Source organism: Urocampus carinirostris, chromosome 20, assembly GCF_059441175.1.
Source record: "Urocampus carinirostris isolate Australia breed hairy pipefish chromosome 20, RoL_Ucar_1.0, whole genome shotgun sequence".
NCBI classification, from domain to species: Eukaryota; Metazoa; Chordata; class Actinopteri; order Syngnathiformes; family Syngnathidae; genus Urocampus; species Urocampus carinirostris.
In genome coordinates this window covers 23,552,466-23,569,470 of record NC_142368.1, presented here as the reverse complement: position 1 = coordinate 23,569,470, position 17,005 = coordinate 23,552,466, and the positions used below count along the sequence as shown (strand labels likewise).

Here is a 17,005-nt window from a genome sequence, read left to right as displayed (position 1 = left end):
TAAATTAAATCAACCAAGCTAAATTCAAGCACTTCAAGTAGCACATTTAAAAGCCAAGTACTTTTTTTTAACAGCCTATGCAGGCAGAACAACCAGCTAGCCTAGGGGTCACCAACCCAAAATATTGAAAGGACCATATTGGACCCCAAAAACCATTGTCAGGAGCCATAAAAAAATTAAAAGCCTTACAATAAGCCTTAAAATGAACGCAACACATGCTGTATTTATCTATATCAGCATATTGTCAAAATGACTGGTGGGATGCAGCACACACTTTGTCACTTTGGAGAATGACGTGACTACTCTGTTGTATGATACTGCCCCAAGTTTATTAACGAATTACAAAATGTTTAACTGCTTTTATAAAATTAAAGAAATGCAATTAAGAAATCCAATATTTTATGTCATTTATAATATAAGGATGAAAAAAAAAAGAAGGGGCGGGGCTTGGACTGCGCAGTGTCTCTCACCGGATAGAAAAAAGGTCAGGTGAAGGACTCTAACAAAATGCGCGTATTTACGTGTAGGGGATGTAAGTTACTTAGAAAAATGTGTTGGTCTGGAGAGGGATGAGCACCACCAGGCTATATTGCCCAAGACACAACACAGGAAATGGTGCACCCGTGACTAGTGTGGTTAAGGGATACACACACACAGATAACAGCTTTAATGTAGCATAATGTAGCGGAGTAAGAGTACCTTTTCTTCTTCACAAATCTACTGAAGTAAAAAGTCATTTAAAAATACTCCCCGAAGTACAAAATGTCCCAACGCTTGCTCAAGTAAATGCAACTTGTTACTACTCACTTTTGCGGTTAGTGTATGTTAAATGTCTGACATCTTGGCTGGCTTACTGCTATACTGTCAATTTCTTTCGAAGTAAAATTTACCGGAGCTAAATCGGGAACAGCTGCCGTTTTGATTCAATCTTCTTTTAATCAAATTACACAGCCCTTTCATATTATTGGTGCATTCTTTGAAGTAAGAGCAATTTTTGGGATTAATCTTCGTTTTAAATTTGGATTTCAAAAATGATTACAGTGAACCCACGTTTATCACGGGGGTTACGTTGCAAAATGGACCGTGATAGGCAAAATCAGTGAAGAGACTTTTATTTTGTTACAATATAATAAAATTAAATACTTTAGTATACATTGAAATCACAGAACAAACATTTGTACAGGCTCAAGTATGTTTAAAAAAAGTACAGGAGACTGTAGAATAGAATTTTTCCATTTCTCCAGTACCATCAAAATCTAAAATCCGGGGTGCATCGTGTAATTTTTCAGATCCACAAATATATCTATCATTTACATATGTGATTTTTAATCTTGCGTGTGCATTTATCGAGACATTTGATTTTAGATATTGAGTAAATCGCTAATAAATTTGTGGATCTGAACTTTAGATGAGTAAATATGAGACAAATCTCTCCCCAAATATATGTTGGGTAAAATGACGTTAATACACGGCTTACATTATCAGTTGCAGGGAGTTCTCATCATTACAATTTACCACCTTAATTCCTTGCATGAACCATAATAAATGTCAACAACTGATACGTAATCCTTGCACAAATACGCATTTTATATTGCACTGTTCAAGTGTGGTATGCAACTGTCCTTTTAGGGTGACCCACAGGGGGCGATGACACTTCAAAAGACAATGCAATACAAACTAAATAGCTGCCGTTAATCACGAGGGAAGAAATGCAATGGCAACGCGAAGCCACCAGAGAACTGTGTCTGCATCATTTATAATAATAATAATAATAATAATAATTTCCTTTGTATTGTCATTCTTTGTAACAATGTACACAGAACGAAATGTCGATACACCTGACCCGTTGTAGCGAGTCGGTGCAGCCGCAGCCAGAGGGCGCCGCCATTTAAGCAGACTTATTGAGAAGCCTGGCAACAATTTTAAGTATTTACAAGCACTTCACCCAGAATTCAAGCACTTATCAATCCTCGAAAACCCAACATTAAATTTCAAGCGCCCGTATAAACCCTGTTAATTTTCATTGATTTGAGTGTGGTGACACATTCTATGCAACGACATTGGATGTGGCAATCCAGGGTAAACATGCACGAAAGACTTAAAAGACAAAAATATGATGTACCTGTAAACATTTACTTTTTTACCAATACCTACTCTCTTAGGAACTGTTAAACCAATCAGAAAGCAGGAAACAATGCATGATAAATATCCACAAAGCAAGGAGACAGACAGTTGAACAGAGTTATAGCGAGGGATGATGTGATTTTTAGTCTCTGTCAATTTGATTACGATTTAACTCGACAATCCCAATCCCCCCCTCAAAAAAAAGATGAGATTACATTGAGTTGTAATCTCTTCAGTCTGATCACCAGAGCCTTCCCCCTTTTCAGTTGCCATGGGAACCACAGCAGTTGGCGGCCAACCGCTGTGCTCTGTGGTGGGCGTTTATTTTGCTTTTTTTTATTTATTTATTTACGGTAGCCCAACCATCGCGCTCATATTTTCATCTTGATGTTTGTTGTCATTGAGAAAATTGGATCGTAATGGTCATTGGAGGAAAATGGAAGTCTCTGGGGAGCGATGAATATGAGGAAGTGCAACCTGAGAATCTGGATACCCCCACCACCACTCCCCCTAATGATCAAGGTGACTTTCCTTTACATGCCATCATCTTTTTTCAGTCACTGGCTGAAAGAGGTGCCTGGACGTGAATGCGCTCCATCCGTATAATTTCAGGGGCTATTCCCCAGTTCCCTCCAGCCTCGGGGGGCGGCTAGGTGGGAAGGCGGGCCCCCCACCGGTCAGAGCCTGCTATCATTCACCCTCCCACTCCTGATGCGGTTTCTACGGAAACATCATTTTCCACCACAGCGCCAGCTAATTAGGCTGAAATGATCCAATCACCTGCGTCCCGACCAGTGCCAGTCAGCATTGTATACGGCATGGTGATAAAAACTGCCCTGACTGACCCCTTCAAGCCCCACGCACATTCCACCCGGCAGATAACAGGCAGCCAGTCTCTGACCGAGCGTTCGTTTGCTCTTACCCTATATCCAAGAGTGTTCTCCTCCTCCTCCTCCTTTTTTAAAATCCTCAACTCACGACAGCGTCTTCATTCCTGGACTGCTTGATGCATGCAGGTTGGTGCTCCTGCTGCACCCGATTTCAGCAGTTAGGCGAACATTCTAGGTAATAAAGACAAAAATTAACATCAAAATCAATGAGGTGTGTGAGACACCGCAAGCTAGCTGGCTAAAACTTGTTCCTGCCGTTGATATCTCCCCTACCCTGGCTCTGCAAAATGCAAGGGAGAGGCACAGATGTTACAGACTAAGCCACGCCTCTTTTCAACACTCCCTCAATCTAATAGGATGCCGGACGCCGCCCTTGTTCGGATTCTCCCCTTCCCCCCCCCTTGCCGTCCTCCACCCTGGCCTTTGGACAACTTATTTGTTATAGGAATCGCACTAGGGGATAACAAAGGCGAGGTGTATAAAGCACATGACAGAAAAGAGCACAAGTGTAACTGTGGTTTCAATATTTTGTCAACCAGCTAACCAGGCATTGAATGGCAAATATTTTAAGTATCTGTTAGAAATATGATAGAAAAAAATATATTTTCATTTTAACTTTTGCCAACTGTTATAAAAAGATATTTGATAACAAATATTCATCAAGGTTACTCTGACAACTAGTTGAGAATCCAAATAATTAATAACTGTCCAGATTTCATACTGAGGGATCACCAATGTGAGTTGGTACGGACCAAATCATTACCGTATTCTAAATGTACAGTGGGACCTCGCTATTTTGCAGCACAGTTCTGAGGTCGTGGGAACCTCCTGCGTGGGTTGAATTTATTTGTTTATTTTTTTTAAATCGCGTCACTACATTGCAGATTTTCACTTTTTGCGGGTGGTTTTGGTCCCCATTAACCGGGTCTAAAAAATAATAATAATAAAATAAAATAATATATATATTTTTTTAATGTTTTTTTTAAGCATTTTTGAAGGGGCGCCGCTACTTAGCGGATTTTCACATATCACGGGTGGTTTTGGTCCCCATTAACAGCGATAACCGAGGTCCCACTGTATACCATCTACGTCAGTGTCCCGCGTGTGAAGTTTAACACCACACAGTCACTCCTCTGAACTACAATTGCACCCTACTGTAATCATCACAATATAAACTAAATCATGAAAATCTTCATCTAAATCTATTGTAGGGTATGAATATTCGGGGCCTGAAGTGGTTCTGACTGGGCCTACTTCGCTGAGATCCTGCAGAAACATTAGCGAGACAGCGGCTGCAAGTAGGAGTATTCCACGACTACCGTGTGAAGTTTCACACCTGCCATGCACTTTAACCACTTCATTTTGTTGACTTGTAACTATTGTGGGACAGCAACAAATGAGACAACGTGACTGTGTTCCGGATTTCACGTCAGGGCTTTGTTGCGGGCGGTTCTTTTTGGCGCAGCCATGGATGGCTAACGCTGGAAAGCCGTCCCAAGAAAAGAATGTCCCGCAGCTGGAATAACAGACAGGTCTGGTTCCCATGCAGGATTTTGTACGGTCGGGATGGACGACCAGATAAAAAAAAAATCTGCCTGGAATTGTGACAAGTGAAGGCCCCTGTTTAGACAACAGACGTTGTTGTATTGTCCACTCGATTAAAATGTTTGCTGTGACTTCTTTTCTTTTTGTGGCTATGCCATGTTGAAAAACAGGCTGGCAGGTGGTGGCGGGACAAAGGAGGAACGCAACAAATCAGTGTGGCGGCAGACTGGAGGTGACCCTGAAAACCTTACTGTGAGATTACAAGCCTGTTGACCGCTGGCACGTCAAATCATAACAGATAATTTAAAAAAAAAAACTTCTGTTGGCATGCATGAGGCCCGTCAGAAACGGGCAAAAATGGCAAATTACTATCAGATGTGAAGCCTCTCGACCCGGCCAAATCGTCGGCCAAAAGGTGACCGAAGGAGGAATGCGTGAAGGGGGGGTAACTATATTGTGGTTGCTATCATGTGGTGGAAGTCTGCAAGTCTGCTGGGCTTGGGGCGGGTCTGGTTTCTCATAAATCCCACCGACGCAGGCTCCTCCCTGGCAGGAGACCCCAACCATCGCAAATTAAACGCCAACAGGGTCCCGTCGGTTTCCGCCCGCCCTACACTAGTCTTGTAATTACTCCCTGGGAGAGCCAGTCACCACTTTGGACAAACCATAATGCGAGCAGTCATGAAAAGGCGAGCTAGGTTGGGCAAAAACCACACATTTGAGGAGTTTGGATTCGGGGCCGCACCATCTCATCATCTGGTCAATGAACGTATGGAGGCACGTAAACAATAATAATGACGAGTTGAACGACTTTATGCTTTAAAAACAACTTTGGCTGAATACGCATCGTTATTAACAAATGTCGGTGGTGGGCAGTAGTGAACAACAGTCTGTTATGGAACGTCCATCATATGCGGGGGCAGACTACCTCTGAAGGAGAAAAATTGCAAAAGGCAAAGTTCGGTCCTCCCCTGACACAGGGAAAAAAATGTGGTTGAGGGATCACAAGCACACGCCTATATGCACTCTGACCCAACAAGATTTTTTTTGTAGATGAAAGGGCAAAAAGTCCCACAGGCAAACTCCCGTGGATGTCTTTCCAGTTGCCTTATGTTGTATACGGTGACGAAACACTGAACGTGCCTCGTAACAGATTGACAAAGTTGCCGGGTCGAAAGGCCGGGGCTTAACTTGTTGATCCCTCCAGATGTAGGCCAAGTGCGCAGCAGAGGGAAACACACGCATCAAGGTTTTATTTTTTCCCCTCTTCCACCAAGGACAAATAAAGAACAAAAGTGCCCGCATAGAAACGTGACTACCAAGGACAACAGCTGTTGGGAAATTATAAAAAAAAAAACAATGTTTGAAATCCAAGTAGTGACTGACATTCAGGCAAAGTCTACAAGGCAGAGAAGCAGCTGAGCTGCTTATCTTTACGTGTCAGAACCGCCACCTGAATGACGGGCGAAAGGTGTCGGGGTTGTTTGGCTGTGCTAACAAGACGACTGGATTGATTTGACGGTTTGTTTGTGTTAAGGCGGTGCACGCGATAGCCAGCGGCAGGGACATCGGGATCACCACAGAACATTGCCCGGTTTCAAGATACTAATAATACGCAAACAACAAATTGCCAGGCAATCTCACAGAAAATCTTATGTTTTACTTGCACCCACACAAACCTAACACTTACGGCCAACAACATGCGCAAATTTCAAACACAAAGCATATTACATAACAAAAAATAGCAGCTCCATCTTCAAGATTTTGGGAACTTGTTTCCAAGCAGCATTCACTTTAACTGATTAGTTAGTCATAGAAACACAATCAGATGACCCTTCCCATGCAAAATAGATTGGAGAGTGCATGACGCTTATTAGCAGTTTACATCTAAACAACTTGTTTAAAGGAAATTACATTACAACAGTTTATGTGGATGGCAACACAATGAAATAGTCATGCGGATGCAACAAAGTATATAAGTTCATCCTGTACATTGTGTTAATACAAAAAAAAAACATATGCTTGATTGTTGTAAGCACATCTATTGTATTCCGGACGATATGTTAGCATTTAAGGAGCTGGAAGGAATTTGGAATTTTCTTTTACTTGCGACTGCCATCTCCTGGCTTCTGTCAATCATTGCAGCCTCCGTCAATTTGTTCAAGATGCGCATGCAAGTACGTGCATTTCTTAGACACCCTCGAATTAAGTTTTTTTTTAACTTTCTCTGGGTTTGGGTTGGCGTTTGGACTGTACTTCAAGTAAGCACCTCCCTACCTTCACCAAATGCTACACTAACAAATAAAAACAAAACAAAAAACACGAGAATGAGCATGACGTCAGTCTCCAGCACTCCCCAACCCTGCCCCCATTCCTCCTACCTAATGTTTTCAGCAATGAACAGCTTTGCTAAAAGTAAGATAAAAGCAGATGGGTGTGGAGGAAAAAAATAAAGAGCTCTTAAACTTAGAAGGGCATTGTTAACACGAAATTTACAGAGAACATTTTACTTTCCAGCTTTTTTAAGGAAACCTTAAACAATGAATCCCAACTTTAACCTTCTTGGGGTCAAAATGACCTGCCACTGTGCCGTAAAATCCCCCCCAAAAGTCCCCTAGATTATTTTTTTTTTAACTTTACTATTTTGGTCCCGACAGTAGAATTTTTTTTTATTCACATTTCCATTTAAGCTGTATAAAAAGTACAAAGATGGTCATTAAAATGGGGACAGCATAAGGGTTAAGCTAGCACGAGTTCATAATAACATTGTTTATCTTGTGTGTTTTACACACCAATTTTAACTGTCAACCTGACGATAGTTATTCTATTACATGTAAACGTTAAACTAGCAGACTTTAATTTTGTTGACAACTTTGTAGTTTAAACATCATTATTCCAGAGCAGTTGAAGGTATAAATACATCTGTAATTCATTGAAAACAAAGGTGAAAACTGCAGCTAGCAGAATTTTAAAGTGTGTTTTGGTATGTTTAAAATACGGGTACTGTAGTTTCTTTAAAATGTGATTCTAATGTACTTTCCCTATTTGTTGGTTTGGTCACAGTAAATCTTTGTATGACACAAAACAGCAGAGCTAATTGAGGGGGTCAACTCAATGCAATCTCCAAAACATGGGCGACATAGCCCAAACAGAATTCCCTTGCTGGCAGAAAACTTGCCCCAACTTGAACGGGTTTTCCAACAGCGTGGGGGAGCGGCGGCATTTCAAGAGCCGGATGAAGCACGCCGCTTTCATTTCTGGATTTGATATGTGCCGGCTGCTTTCCAGCCTTGTTACGCACGCTTGGCTTTCTCCACGGTCCAAAATGTCGCTTGGGTTTCCAATGGCTTCCTTGAAAGCAATCCAAGGCAACGGGGATGTCGTCACTCCAATGGTTGGCGCACCTCAATTAAGCCTGTTATTACTTTGGCTGAGTCACACTGCCATGACAAGCGCCGACATCTGTAAAGCTCAAATACGCCTTGCAGAATAGAGGAAGTAATGACTGCAGTATTGGATGTGTGCCTTTAAGAGCAGTTATTTTCCAGATTATGAATTGTTCCTGAGCACTAGGGCATTTCTAATATATTAGGTACAAAAAAAAATTAAGTCGCAAAGGCGATCAGACACATTTCTTGCAACTTGCAATGCGCCTACATGGTTGAAAAGGGTTACGCAATCTTTCAACAAAAAAATGCTAATTTTTCACATTAGAAAAAAATAACACCTTTTCAAGCAGAAGACAAATTCCTATATTTGGCATAGAATATGGTATTATTTGGCATATATTGAGATTATGCTAGCTTGCTTCACAGAAAAAGACAGTGCTAGTTCTCAGAATAAAAAGCCATGTTCCCCTGTATAAGACCACAGCTAACATATTAAAATAGAGTAAAAAGATACAGCTTTTGCCATCATCAGACAAAAATCATAAATAACAGTTTAAAGGAGCTGCACAGAATTTGATTTTGTTTTTACTTGATGCTGCCATATCCTGGCTTAAGTCATCATTGCATCCTCCATCAACATCCTTGTGTTGTGCATGAAGGTACGTGCATTTCTCACATGTTCGAACATCCATCCATTATCTGCACCGCTTATCCTCAGTAGGGTCGCGGGGGTGCTGGAGCCCATCCCAGCCATCTCCGGGCAGTGAGCAGGGGACACCCTCAACTGGTTGCCAGCCAATCACAGGGCACACAGACAACTCATTCGCTCATTCACACCTAGGGAATATTTGGACTGGCAAATTAACCTGACATGTTTTTGGGAATGTGGGGGGGGAAACCAGAGTGCCCGGAGGAGACCCATACAAGCACGGGGAGAACATGCAAACTCCACAAAGGAAGGTTAGATCTCATGACCTCAGAACTGTGCCGCACACGCGCTAACCACTGGGCTACCATGCTCGAACATACTTTGCTCTTTTCATCTTTCTTGGGGTCTGGTTTGGCATTTGGACTCTACTAGAAGCAGGCATTTTCTTACTTTCACCATTTTCATGCTGACAAAAATATTTTGTTTTTAAAGAACTGTATCGACAAGCAGGACGTCACTCCCCAGCGCTTCCCCCAAGCCCTATTCCTTCTACCAAATGTGTTCCACCCCAAACAGCTTTGCTATAAGTATGAAAAAACAGATAGGCACAGTGGAACTTAAGCATAAGGGCTCTTCGAAATCAGTTGGGCAATGTTAACACATACTTAACCTTTTAAGGACACCTCAAATGATACACACCCACCTTTAACTAGGCTCAGGAGAACTTGTCAAAAAGCCACATAGGTCTAGAAAAAAATAATCATTTGCTCCTCCCAGCTGTAATTTTTTTGTGCGTCATCATGCTTCATGTAAGTGCAAGCTGTATTTGTCCAATTTTTTTTATAACCGAAACATGTTGAAGTCGCACGTTAGCACAAAGCCCTGCCTGTTATTAGCGTACGTGTAGCGGCCTGAACCTAGCATTTGCTTTTATGGTAACGGTTGGCATGGGACCAATAAAGGATAAAAAATATCAAAAAGAAAAAACAAAACGTTGGAGATTTGCAGAAATTCTCATTTCAGGTGTGTTTGGAGCAAATAATTAGTGCCGATCATGTGACCTGGATAAGAAGCATGCGAAGCTTGAAACATGAATCCCACTTGGGCCATAAAATCTTCCTCCCATCCTCCAACGCATACACACACACAAACATTGGGCAGATCTGCACTCACATGCTGCCTTTGTTTAAAGCTCAGCATGATCATATGAAGTTCATCTCCGAAACAGTCCCTCGCTTTCACCACAAAGAGCACGAGTCAAGTCAACACAACCAGCTCAATCTGACTTCATAGTGTCTGTAGATCAAGGAAATAAGAGTAAAAAAAGGAAACACATCTGACCCGCAGCAAGTTCAGATTGGCCTGAAATTAATTTGTTGGGTCACCCAGTTCTTGTTCTAGTTTCAAAGCTGCGATTGCAGATGAGAAGGTTGTTTCTCTTGAGAACCCAAACTCTGAAGAGATGAACTCTCAAAGTTTTCTGTATGCCATGTTTTCACCTCGTAAAAATCAGACTAAAACCAGGTTAGGCAAGCTACAGCCCGCGAACCACATGCGGCCCATCAGTATGGTAAAATGGTCAAATAAAGTAAAGCGGTACCTCTACTTACGGATAAATTTGTTGTGGGAGTAGCTTTGTAACCTGAAACATTTGTAAGTAGAAACATCTTTTTTGAGTGTAAATGCGCTAATCTATTCCAAGACCACACATGTTTAATATACCGTAAATTCCGGACTATAAGCCGCTACTTTTTTTCCCAAATGTTCAGCCCTGCGGCTTTTCCGGTGAAGCGGCCAATTTATGTAATTTTTCTAACGGCCGCTTATGACGAGGAAGACTTCAACTCCTTAGATTATGCAAAAACTGTCTATATGACAAAGGTTCTTTCAGATGGCGAGGAGACGCCTTTCACAGCGAGAGTGAAACAGAGTTGCCGGATACAACCGAATGTTTGATCTCACATTACACATAGTCCAGTGTTTTTCCGAATTGCTCAGTCCACAATTGAATGGATTTGGGAGTACAGTCCATAAACATGCCCGATTAAAGTCGCCGTCGACGATAAAGCTCCGTTTGGGTGTGCAAGCTGCTGTTTAATGATAGCAGCGGGCAGGAGATTTAGCGCTATGCTAACATTAGCATCCGGTGAAACTGTTAGCGGTGGAAAGTATACAGCAAACACAAAGACCACAGTTAACTCTCCCGGTACATAGAAGGGTCTGCACGATACTGCTAGAAACTCCATATCGAGTGAGCAGTGTGTGTCAATGGTTCCGCTATTATTGTAGCGCGTAGTCTCCAACCCCTGTTTTTACCGGAGTCTTCGTCTCGTTCGAGCCGGTGATGTAATGCGGCGTCGGGAAAGCCAAGACTCCGTGATGGCAAAAAAAAAGTCCTCCAATTCCGGACGTTGTTGGTGGCGATCCGCAGCTCAATTCACTCATTGTGGACGATGGATCTGGCGTTGGTTGAACATGCTTGGGAGCGCTAATCTGTGTGGTCGCCTTTTTAGCTCAGCCTTTGCTCCGTTGTTGTCATTGTCGGCAGGCGGGCAAATCTTCCAGGGAGATCCGGTGGTCTCTGTATATCCCTCGGGATGTAGTGGATATTATTGTAAATGCGAAGGGAGTCGAAGGGAAAATAAGAGGGATCAGGGGACACTGAAAAACAAAAGACGAACTGGAGCCCGAGCCGCAGCGTCTGCACAACGCACCGCCATCTTGACATCATATTATTATTATAAAAGCTTTGAAAACTCTCTCGGTGTAATCATATGTGTAACCATGTATAATATGTATTTGCAACTGTATATTTTTGTAATGTATTTATTTGAATTTATTTGACACACTTATGCTGATTTTCACGAGCGAATAAGAAAGAAGGGGCGGAGCAAACGTGGGCTGATGGGAACTGGGGACGGGTAAAGGTGAGTGTTTGTGAACACAGGAGACAATAGTGGATGTATATTTTTCCCACCCTTACCTTTGGAAATATACACTTTTTTTTCCTTGGATTACTTTCAACGGGTACCCCGACTCTGCAGGTCTGCATCAAATGATAAGTAGCTTGCTTTGTTCACCCCACGTATCGGCCCCGTAATGCAGTACCACCGGGAACGACGCAGTGAATATGTTTGATTTTCGAGAAGGTTTGTTCAAACCTCACTTTGTGTTTGCTGTTAAAAACGTAATATTGGAATATAATATTGTGAATGTGCTTAATTGCTGTTGAGATTGTCATGACTGTTTTCTGTTTTTAGTGTCAATAAATTTGTTCAAACCAAAAAAACCAAAAAAATGCAGATACCATACAATCTGCGAGCGGCGGGCCTAGGACGCAGCCATAAAGAAGACTCGTCTGCACCCACCCGGAGGGGGGAGCCGGAGCTACACTGTGGGAGTCCCGGCAGCAACGGCCTGGGTTGTGGAACCCAGAAGGGAGAGGACCCACGCAGAAGGGAGAGGACCCACACAGAGGACTGGAAGAATGCTGCTTGGGAGGGTGGGATGGCAGAGCTATGCCCTTGCACAATAGTATTGCCTTTTACACGCTGGTTAACTACTGTTAAAAGAAAATAACTCTGAAATTGTTTAATTGATGTTGAAAATGTCAGGAAAAAATGTTAAAACGTCATATCGTCACGTCATATTGTCAGATATAAAAAAATTGTGAATATGCTTGATGGCTGTGTTTTGCTGCTGTTGGTGTCAGTGGATTTGTTCAGACCGAGGACAATCGACTTTGGCCTGGACGGATCTATTGACACTAACAAAGATGTTATATAATGAAATTGTGAATATGTTTGATTTTCGAGAAGGTTTGTTCAAACCTCACTTTGTGTTTGCTGTTAAAAACGTGATATTGGAATATAATATTGTGAATGTGCTTAATTGCTGTTGAGATTGTCATGATTGTTTTTCTGTTTTTAGTGTCAATAAATTTGTTCAAACCAAAAAAGTAAGAGCTTGTATAATGAAATTGTGAATATGCTTGATTGCTAATAAGATTTTCGAGAAGGGTTGTTCAAACATCACATTGTGTTTGCTGTTAAAAACGTCATATTGGAATATAATATTGTGAATGTGCTTAATTGCTGTTGAGATTGTCATGATTGTTTTTCTGTTATTAGTGTCAATAAATTTGTTCAAACCATAAGAGCTTGCTCTGTCCACTCCACGCATCGGCCCAGTATTGCAGTACCTCCGGGAACGGTGCATTCACAATGATCGCAGCAAGGCTTTAAGGCTAGGACCTTAGCTTGGCCTTTTGGCTGAGAGTAAGAGTCCCAGCTCCTAAGCTTTGTAGCGTATTATGAACTGACCGACAACGGATAATGGATAATGAATAAATAAGATAGAACAATAACCCTTAAGAGGCACATAATGTAACAAAAAAGCTAAAGGAAATGATAAAAATGTTCATATACCTTTTAACTTTAACTCGGGACACAAAGAGCATGCTGGAATTCTGTCCTACGCTCTAGGATGGCAGGTAGAACTCTGGCAGCGTGTACTGTACTGTATTTTTGACCTTGTATCTAGAAACATCTTTGTAACTAGAGGCAATATTTTCCCTTTCAGGTACTTTGTAACTTGAAACTTTTGTATGCAGAGACATTTGTAAGTAGAGGTACCACTGTTCTACTAAAAAGATTGTTCCATCCATTATCCGCACAGTTTATCCTAGCGTCGCGGGGGTGCTGGAGCCTATCCCAGCTATCTTTGGGCAGTAAGCAGGGGACACCCTGAACTGGTTGCCAGCCAGTCGCAGGACACACAGAGAGACAACTCACTCGCTTATTCACACTTGGGGACAATTTGGACCGGCCAATTAACCTGACATTCATGTTTTTGGAATGTGGGCGAAAACTGGAGTGCCCGAAGTAAACCCACGCAAGCAGGGGAGAACATGCAAACTCTAAGACAATTAGAAGATACAAAATATAATAACAACAAAACAAAATCAGTCATTTTTATCCACCAGGCTTGGCCCCTCAGCCAAATTTTAACACAGTCCGGCCCGCCACTGAAAAGTTTTGCCCACCTCTGGTCTATTGTAAAGCAAATGCACCCATAATTGATGTACAGAAAAACTATATTACATAAACATTATTATTGTTTGTAAAAATTGAGGAAAAAGGGTTAAACACTCTCCATGATGGCTCCATAACTCATCACTGAGTTGAAAGTGCCACAAGCTCCAACTCGAGTGAACTGCCCTCTGAACCCGAGACTATCAGGGGGGTCAAGAAGCATCATTCTTCAGCCTTTTAGGAGCGGGCTATTAGACTGTCCAATGTTATCCAGACGAAGAGTAAAGTATAAAAGCTAACCGTTTTTCAGTACCTCGAATGTGTGAAATTTTAGGAAAAGTCTGACCGTGTCCTCAATCAACCGGCAATATTCTGACATTGGACGCTAGAAGAACATTTGTGCCTAAAAATTGCAACAATGAGGTCTCCGGCTCGCAAACAATGCAGAGAATGCGAACTTGGGTCTTGGGCATGCCCAACAATGGTGGCCAAAGGGCCCCAGCTGTTCTAACAACAGGGACAAGTGCATAACCGGAGGGTGAGATTGGGGGCAGGGAGTGGCATGAAATGGGGGAGTCAGGTTTTGGGGAGGGGGCGGAATCGGGTGCACCGTGGCGACGAACCCTGCTCAGACGGAGGAGGGATGCTAAATGAAACCATTGTCCGGCTTGGATGAAACACAAAAGAGGCGTAAACAGGCCAATTGTTGCCGTGGAAGGACGGCCGCATCCATTAAGGCAGCAAGAAGTGACGCCATGAAGCAGAGAATCGCAAGGAGTGACCAGGTCACAACTAGAATGCTGTTGATGATAAACTTATTGTATAATCAGAAACATTTTGCCATGTAGATATAATCTATGGCTTGCGTCAGCTGCACTCACCCCACGAAAGACATCCCCTTCCTAAAGAATTATTCAACCACCTTGCTCGACCACCCCCACAACAACGCTACTGCCTTAATGCTGCTCAACCGTGAAGGCCAACCAAGGACCCCCTCAACTCAATCATCTCAAGCCATTAACCCACTTAGCCCATTTGAGAGAGCTGACGAGCAGGAACAGGACCGGAACGCTAAGTTTCATCCTCAAAGTGTTCCTAAGAAATTGCTGATTCTGACACTCAGAAATATTACATCGACACCCATTGGTTGTCTCTTTATGACCCAGCTGAGCTTTTATCATAGGGCCACTGGTCAACAAATGGTGCAGAAAAAAAGCCTAAAAAACTGACAAAGAAAGCACACCTTTGCAGCAGGTGTGTGTGCAGTGCCAACAAAAGACGAACGGCCAGGCCCACATCGGTGCACACTTGGCGGCGGAAATGTCTGCCAGCGCTGTGGCCAAAACAAGAGCAGAGGGCTTATGGTGTCACGACTCAGACTGTGTTTACACGGTAAACATTCCACGTCGAAAGAGCTCACCGGAGCAGTTTGCCGCGCTAAGCTGCCTCCATACAAGCATGTACAGGCCCAGACTTCTCTACAGACCAGAACTTAACTTGGGGGGATGCAAGCAACTGACAGCAAAAAAAGAAAAGAAAATCTAGTTACCGTATTTTCCGCACTATAGGGCGCACCGGGTTATAGGGCGCACCCCCCAAAAATAGTTTTTGGTCCTATATCTTCCATAGATAAGGCGCACCGGATTATAAGGCGCTACAATGGGAACGTCGACAAAACAGTCAGATGATTCAGTCAAACTGATTACCCCCTTAACATTCCCAAAGCTTGCAAAGAAGCAAATACGTGTCGTAGACACGTGCGGATGCGGTGTCCGTACGATGTCACTCAAATGCATCTTTTCAAATATCATTCGGAAGGTTAAAGTCTTGGGATTCAAGAAATGCCAACCATTCCTTAGTTTCTATTTTCTTTTTCGCTCGCAACTTTACTGTGCATATGACAATAAACACTTGGAATTGAGTTTAATTCACTCAACTCATCACAGCAACATCAAGATCGTTCTAAAACAAGATACCGGGAAAATATAAAGCCGCATAGCTCACTTAAGTTCTCACGTTCAATAATGATACGCAATCATGGTCTTCTTACAACCGTGAGTGTAGTAAATTCAGATTCAGATTCAGATTCAGATTCAGATCTACTTTATTGTCATTCTAGTACACGTGTATACAGAACGAAATGTCGATGGATCTGACTCCCACAGTTTCCCTCAGTGTCCTTCAGTGTACAGATATAAATAAGGCTGTATTGTGTTATTTACCATAGTGCCGATAGTGCAAGAAGAGACGCTAACCAGATGTGCAAGATGGGCAGTCAGGTTAACAAGTCAGGTACACAGTACCATTATATTGTAAACAATAACACTGTAAGTAATAACACTGTAAGTAACAATAGTGCAGAGATCAAATGTGCAAGGAGTGGCAAGCTATAAAAAAACTGCCACTAGTGCAAAAGTCAAATTAGCAGCCGTTTAGATTTAAGTTAACTATATGTTAGATTGACCATTTAACAGTCTAATGGCCAGGGGGACTAGACTATTGCGGAGCCTGGTGGTCCTGCACCGCACACTGCAGTACCTCTTCCCAGAGGCTAGCAGAGTGAATAGTCCATGATGGGGGTGAGAGGGGTCCCCGGTAATGTTCTTAGCATGGGATAAGCAGCGCTTCTGGCCAATGTCCTGAATGGAGGGAAGTGTAGTCCCGATTATTTTCTCCGCTGTCCTCGTTACCCTCCTCACACTACCCCAGTCTGTACACCGCGGACTACTCCACGTTCGGGGGGAAATCGAGTCGGCGGCTGTTGCGTAAGTTGCGAGACCTTGCGATTTAATATTGAGCCATATATAAGGCGCACTGTATTATAAGGCGCATGGTTAGCTTTTGAAAAAAATTAAGACTTTTAGGTGCGCCTTATAGTGCGGAAAATACGGTACTTTATTATTGAACATGTCCCACAAAAGGTCAAATTGTGGCTTCTGTTATTGCTTTTGTTCTGTTTCAATAAGTTATTGTTCATCAAACATTTTTTATGCATTGAAAAGGCATTAAATAAATTATTTCTTTTTACAAGGATGGTAAAAAAACACAACATTCTTTTACGGAAAAAAATGGATCCAGGTTATGGGATAAGCACAACTCGATTTTAGACGTCTATTTTCGAACTAAATGTGTCTAAAACAAACCAGAATAGATTTAGCCCAAAATCCAAAGTAAGGTGTTGAGTAAGATTGTGCTGGGACACAAAAAAAAACAGATTAATGAAGAAAATTATATTCGTTTATAATGGAAAAAAAGACAATGCATTTGTCTCATCACTCTCCAAGCGCAAGACTGTAAAATTATATACATCTTGTGTACGTACAGAACACTTTATATTTTATTTCTCCACTCTTAGATACATGCCAACACTACGAC

General features: G+C 42.3%; 1 protein-coding gene across 5 annotated transcripts in view; it reads right to left on the bottom strand.

Moving 5' to 3' along the window:
• daam1b (dishevelled associated activator of morphogenesis 1b) overlaps positions 1 to 17,005 on the bottom strand; it is a 56,028-nt gene that overhangs the window by 37,103 nt on the left and 1,920 nt on the right. For 2 of the 5 annotated variants that reach the window (XM_088325575.1, XM_088325574.1), the window contains exon 2: positions 3,047 to 3,185. The exons of 1 other annotated variant lie outside the window; for it this stretch is intronic. The gene's annotated coding sequence lies outside the window, so the exon portion shown is untranslated. Of the gene's footprint in view, positions 1 to 3,046; positions 3,312 to 17,005 lie in introns of those variants that run through there. 2 more of the 5 variants (XM_088325578.1, XM_088325577.1) reach the window with 2 other exon arrangements.